The sequence below is a fragment of the Lactuca saligna genome, chromosome 4, assembly GCF_052625555.1.
Source record: "Lactuca saligna cultivar CGN05327 chromosome 4, ASM5262555v1, whole genome shotgun sequence".
NCBI lineage: Eukaryota > Viridiplantae > Streptophyta > Magnoliopsida > Asterales > Asteraceae > Lactuca > Lactuca saligna.
In genome coordinates this window covers 328435420-328441419 of record NC_136420.1, presented here as the reverse complement: position 1 = coordinate 328441419, position 6000 = coordinate 328435420, and positions in this window count along the sequence as shown.

Genomic DNA, 6000 nt, shown 5'->3' with positions numbered 1-6000 from the left:
ATGTGTTCAATTAACATAGTGAAAATAAAATTTTAAATTGTGTTATGATTATGAGAGACTTTCATTTCAAGGATAAACCTTTTGCGTGATGACATATTGTCGACATTGTAGAGGACCTTTTTATTGAGGAGATGTCGTTGAAGTGTTTTCAAATGTCTTAAAATTTTCGTCAAACAGAATAGAGGGGAGATCTTTTTAACAATCTGTCGTTGTCATATAGACGATCCATAGCATTGAGTTTTATAAAGTTTTTTTTATGATACATTGAACTCTATAAAATTCAATGGAACATATTTAAATATATATTTAAGAACTATATGTGTAAGATACATATATTATAAGGGATAATTAAAAAAAATTTATATAATGGTTTAAATATTTAAGAATTTTAGATTTATAAAAAAAATAAAAAATAATAATTAATTATCGAAGTTGGTTTTTTTTATCTTTTAAATTTACATAAATAAACAAAATAAACTAATTAAGTTTGATTTAGGAGTCTCTAAATATTATTAAAATATAACTTTTAATTCTTAACTGAAGAAATCAGATCATTGATTGTATTTCGATTTTATATTTTCCACTATTGGAGGTTGAACGTATTTAAATGACGATAGTTATTTGAGGTTGAACGTATTTAAAAATTAGTGAGAATACATGAAAATGATTATAGTTGTGTGAGGTTGTACGTATTTAAATTACTAAACAACTTATTCTCTTAGTAATTTTCTCATAGAATAACATTTTCCACACATCCGCACAATAGTTATCCATCCACGGTATCCACACCAAATGTGGCATGCGGCAAAGAAAGGAGAAAGAAAATTAAAAAACCATTTTTTTTTTTTTTTTTTTTTTTTGTAAAAATGACATATGGATATGTATGTGAGGTGTGACTACTTGAAGTGTCGTAATACTATAATCACAAATCTGGCGATCAGTTTCACACCAAAACTAGTGTACCGTCGAAAACATTTAATGCATCACATTTTCCATATGACTGCTTCATAAAAAAGTATAGGACAGCAGTACAAATTGCGCAGACCACATGTGAAGAGTTGACTGCTTGCATTGTAGCAAAAACACATTTCGTGAAAAGGTGGTTTCCATTTTCTACCTAACTGGAGAAGGTGCATGATAGTGTTCCATGTCGACCAAAAAAATAATGTAGAGTAAATTATATTTTAGGTCTCCATGTTTGGTAATTTTGATGTTTCTATCCTATAAAGGTTTGTGTTGCGGTTTTTGTCCTCACATTCTTGTAATATTTTTGGTCCTTCTCTAAGTTAAAAATGACTGTTTTTTGTCCTAATTTTTGCAGGGTTTTTTTTTTGTAGAAAATAGTCGTGTTCTTGGAAAAAATACCAAAATGGTTACAAAACCTCAAATAATAACCAAAATTTCAAGATGAAATTTTTTTAGGCCAAAATTGTAAAGTCAACTATACTCATGGATCATTATGTGACTTACTCTTTAATGTAATTAGGTATAGCCAGTTTACAGAGAAAGGACACATAAAGAGAACCTTTTGTCCTATTCTACATGAAGTCTGTAAAAATATGAAAACTTGGATATGAGATTATTTTAAAAACCTGAATAGCATTGATATAAAAGGCCAACAACGAGGCACAAGCTTTAAATACAGAAGCGTATGTAAGCTCAAAAGGTCTAATACGTGAAGAATGCATCTGTTTGAAGTTCAATATGGTTTCTTTTTCTCTATATAAATCCCCATTGTTTCCTTTCCTGGTGGTGCAAACCCTGATGGCATTGTTTGATGACGAAGGCGTAGAGTTTTCGGAGTGTTGAACCACAAGCCTAGCATAGCTTGAGCTGCCAAAGTGCTTTGAAGTACAAAATCGGGTGATTTCACCAATCACATGTTTGTGGGAATGCAATCCAGATGTTAGGATTTAATTGGGCATGAATCCGCAAGAGATTTTTCATAGAATGTACAAGATTTTAGGATGGAAAGCAATCATTGCTCTTTCATGTCGTCTGTTATCAGTTTCAGTTTCGACTTGCAGATAAATTTTCTTTGCGGGAGAGTATGAGAGGTAGTTGGTGGACGGACCATGTGGATATGTCATACGTGAAGCAAGATGGGTCAACTATCTAACATCTATTGTAGAAGTATTTTAAACGGAAGTTGACTTATAAAGATAAAAGGAGTTTCAAAAACATTCAAAATATACCATCGACGTTTTTGTATGTTAAAAAATATCATTCAATTAAGCTCTTTGTACAAAAACTACTAACAAACTATACATTTTGTTCAAATCTCACGGTAATCCGAATCTTTGGATTGACATATAATGTTGAGTTAGCATATACAGTAAAATCGTAATATTTTTATTGATTTGAAGAAAGTCTTAAACTTTATTTTTTTGACAATAAAGTCCAAATTAACGGCAGCTTTTGACACTTTTACTATTTTTTCTCGGTTAGCCGATAATTAGGATTTTTTTGTCAAAAAAAATAAAGTTTAGGATTTTCTTGTCAAATCGTCAATTAGGATTTTACTGTCAAAAAAATAACGTTTAGGACTTTTTTGTCAAATCATTGAAAATATTGGGACTTTCGTGTATATATAATTTTTTTTTGGTTTAGAAATTTAATGGTGTGATACTCTTTAAGCATAAGAGTTATTGAAACCTTCTCTAATTAGCTAGATCCTATTAAAATCATTTATGTTTGCTTCTTGTTAAATCGTTTTTTTAATCTCAACAAACCGACATTAAAAAAAATGAGATAATCAAGAAAGAAAGAAAGAACCAGGGTTGTGTTGGCTTTTTGCAGTCTCAAAAATGGAGAAATTAGAAACCAAAAAAAACGAATTGCCCTGACTTTATACAAACACAAACAACACATGCCTAGTCAAAAGAGTGTGAATGTGGAGAAGGGAAAGAAGGGCAATTTTGTTTTTTTCGGTTTTTTATTTCTCCATTTTTGAGACTGCAAAAAGCCAACACAACCCTGGTTCTTTCTTTCTTTCTTGAATATCTCATTTCTGTTCAATGTCGGTTTGTTGATATTAAAAAAACAATTTAACAAGAAGCAAACGTAAATGATTTCAATAGTATCTAGCTAATTAGAGAAAGTTTCAATAACTCTTATGCTTAAAGAGTATCATATCATTAAATTTCTTACCAAAAATATATATATATATATATATATATATATATACACTAAAGTCCCAATATTTTCAACGATTTGACAAAAAAGTCCTAAACTTTATTTTTTTGACAGTAAAATCCTAATTGACGATTTGACAAGAAAGTCTTAAACATTATTTTGTTGACAAAAAAAGTCCTAATTACCGGCTAACCCGGAAAAACGGGTAAAAGTGTCAAAAATTGTCGGTAATTTGGAGTTTACTGTAAGAAAAATAAAGTTTAGAACTTTCTTGTTAAATCGATAAAAATATTGGAGCTTTACTGTATATATCCCTATTTAACTGGTGTGTTAGCATATCTACTCATTGTTAAATGAAAAATACATCTTATAAAAAGATTTAAGGCGCAATGCATACAACTCCTCTCACTTCTTGAAAACATACTCTTTACCTATAGCAAATTTCGTAGGTAATCTGTAGATAAAACGTGTTACCTACAAATTGGCTACGGAAAAAGGTCCGTAGGAATATAGCTCGTGGGTAATTGGTTGTAACGGATTACCAACGGAATTTTCTATGGACATCCTGCGAAAATTTTCATTGGTAATTTACCTACGTATTACCTATAACTACATTTAACTACAAATCACCTACAAAACTTGCTTTATTATAGATTGTCTATGAATTTTTTATCTACAGATTACCTACGATATATTAGCTACAGATTCCCTACAAAAATATTACCTACCGATTTCCTACAACCTTTTCCAGTTTGTTGTGGCGGATTTATCCGTCACAAATCCGTCACTAAAAGGATTTTAGTTTTTTTTTTAAATCAATTAAATCCAGGTTTTGGTGCCTAAAATGCAGAAAAGACCCTATAAATTAAACCTAAAATTACATTCAAATTCAACGAAAAAAATAAATTTTCTAATACACTATAAATTGTCTAACATATAATAATATTCAATTTCAACCACAAAACTAATAAACATTTTGTTGGGTTTATAGTGTTGCGTCATGGGCTCGGTCCTTAGCCCAGTTTTGGTTGCCGGTTTGGGCCTGTCCAACCGTGCATGTTTTATTCTAGGGTTTAGTATGTAAGCTGCATGCATGCAGTCTTTGTGATTAACAATTTTATTTATTTTTCTCATTAAGTTTTGTAAACCCTAGCTCGCCTCTACAGTGGAAGTTCTTGATCGAGCTCTGCTGAGGCGTGACCATATTTGAATCATAAGCATAACGTTGATTCGATTCGGTGTTCATAATATTATTGTGTTTGTTTTATTTGATCTTCATCTTTTACCTGTGAAAGATCTAATCGATCTAAGTTTAATTCTTATCAATTGGTATCAGAGCAGGAGACTATGTAATTCATACACATCTCTTCTGTCGAAGAAGTTATTAGGGTTTTATTCCGCATTGATTGATATTAATTGAGTCGTCATTATATATTGATGTATCTCATTAATTGTAAATCTTACTCTAATTGATAAAGTTACAAGTTCTGGTCTTTAAACAGGTAATCGATCAAACGTTATCACAATATCCATGCATGATTCTCAAACCAATCCAATCCACATCTCTAACAACATTGGTTCAACAACAAGAATTCCAATCTTGTATACTCAAGATTATGAAGTCTGTACGCATCACTTTGAAGACTATGTGACTGGATCGGAAGATAATGGGTACTTGATCTGGGAAGCAATCACTGTTGGCCCTTTCGCACACTCAAATACCTCAAAGATTGTTAAAACTCAGAAGGAGTACAATCCACTAGTAAACGATGTAAAAGATATTCTGCAAGACGAAAAGGAAAAGTTTCAATGCAACGTCAAGGCCTTGAGGATGATTAGTTTTGCCTTGCAGTCAGATACATTCCGTTTCGTGAGTTCGTGCACTACTGCTAAAGAGATATGGGACAGGCTAAGATAATTGTATTCCATTGATGAAGATCTAGAACATTCGATTCAAACTCTTTTGCTTTCTGAATTTGGTGATGCGAGGAAGGTTATTGAACAGAAGGTTACATTCATGAATGGTCTAAGACCTGAATGGATGGCTGTCGTATCCACTGTTAAAGCACATGAACAGTTTAAATCGTATTCTCTGGAGAAACTGGTGGGAATCTTGAAATCCCATGAATATGCACTGTCTAAGGAAACGAATGTGGTTTCTAGTTTGGGTTCGTTAGCCCTTTTTTCTAAAGAGAAAAGTTCTGTTGAAGAAGAAGAGGAATTAGATCTTGCTGACTACGATCTAACCGGTGAAGAGTATGCCCTGATGGTGTCCAATCCTAGAAAGTTCATTAAAAGAAAGTTCCCAAACAACAAGAACCGAAATTAGCAGGGAAGTTATAGCACAGAAAAGGTTAAGGAGGAACCGAAGATAGGATCGAAGTTAGAAGAGTCCAAGAAAGAAGTAAAAATTGGTGGAAACTCAAGATTTGATTGCCATTACTGTGGAGGCAAGAATCACTTCGCCAAAGACTGTATGATGAAAAAGATGGCAGAAAAGACAGAAGAGGATGATAAGGAAGCGAGCCTCACTACTAGAAAAAAGGCCTTTTACGACGCTCATTGCGCGTCGTAAAACGCTCAGACGACGCGCAAATGCGTGTCAAGGAAGGCCCTGTCATAAAGAGAGACGACGTGCTTTTGCGCGTCGTCTATAGACGACACGCATTTACGACGCGCATTTATAACGCGCATATACGACGCGCGGTTACGACACACAATGCGTATCAAGGAAGGCCCTATCATAAAGGAAGACGATACGCATTCGCGTGTCGTAACCTTACGACGCGCGTGTTAATGACACGCAATGCGTATCAAGAAAGCCTCTGTCAAGAAAGGCCATGTCATAAATGAAGATGACACGCA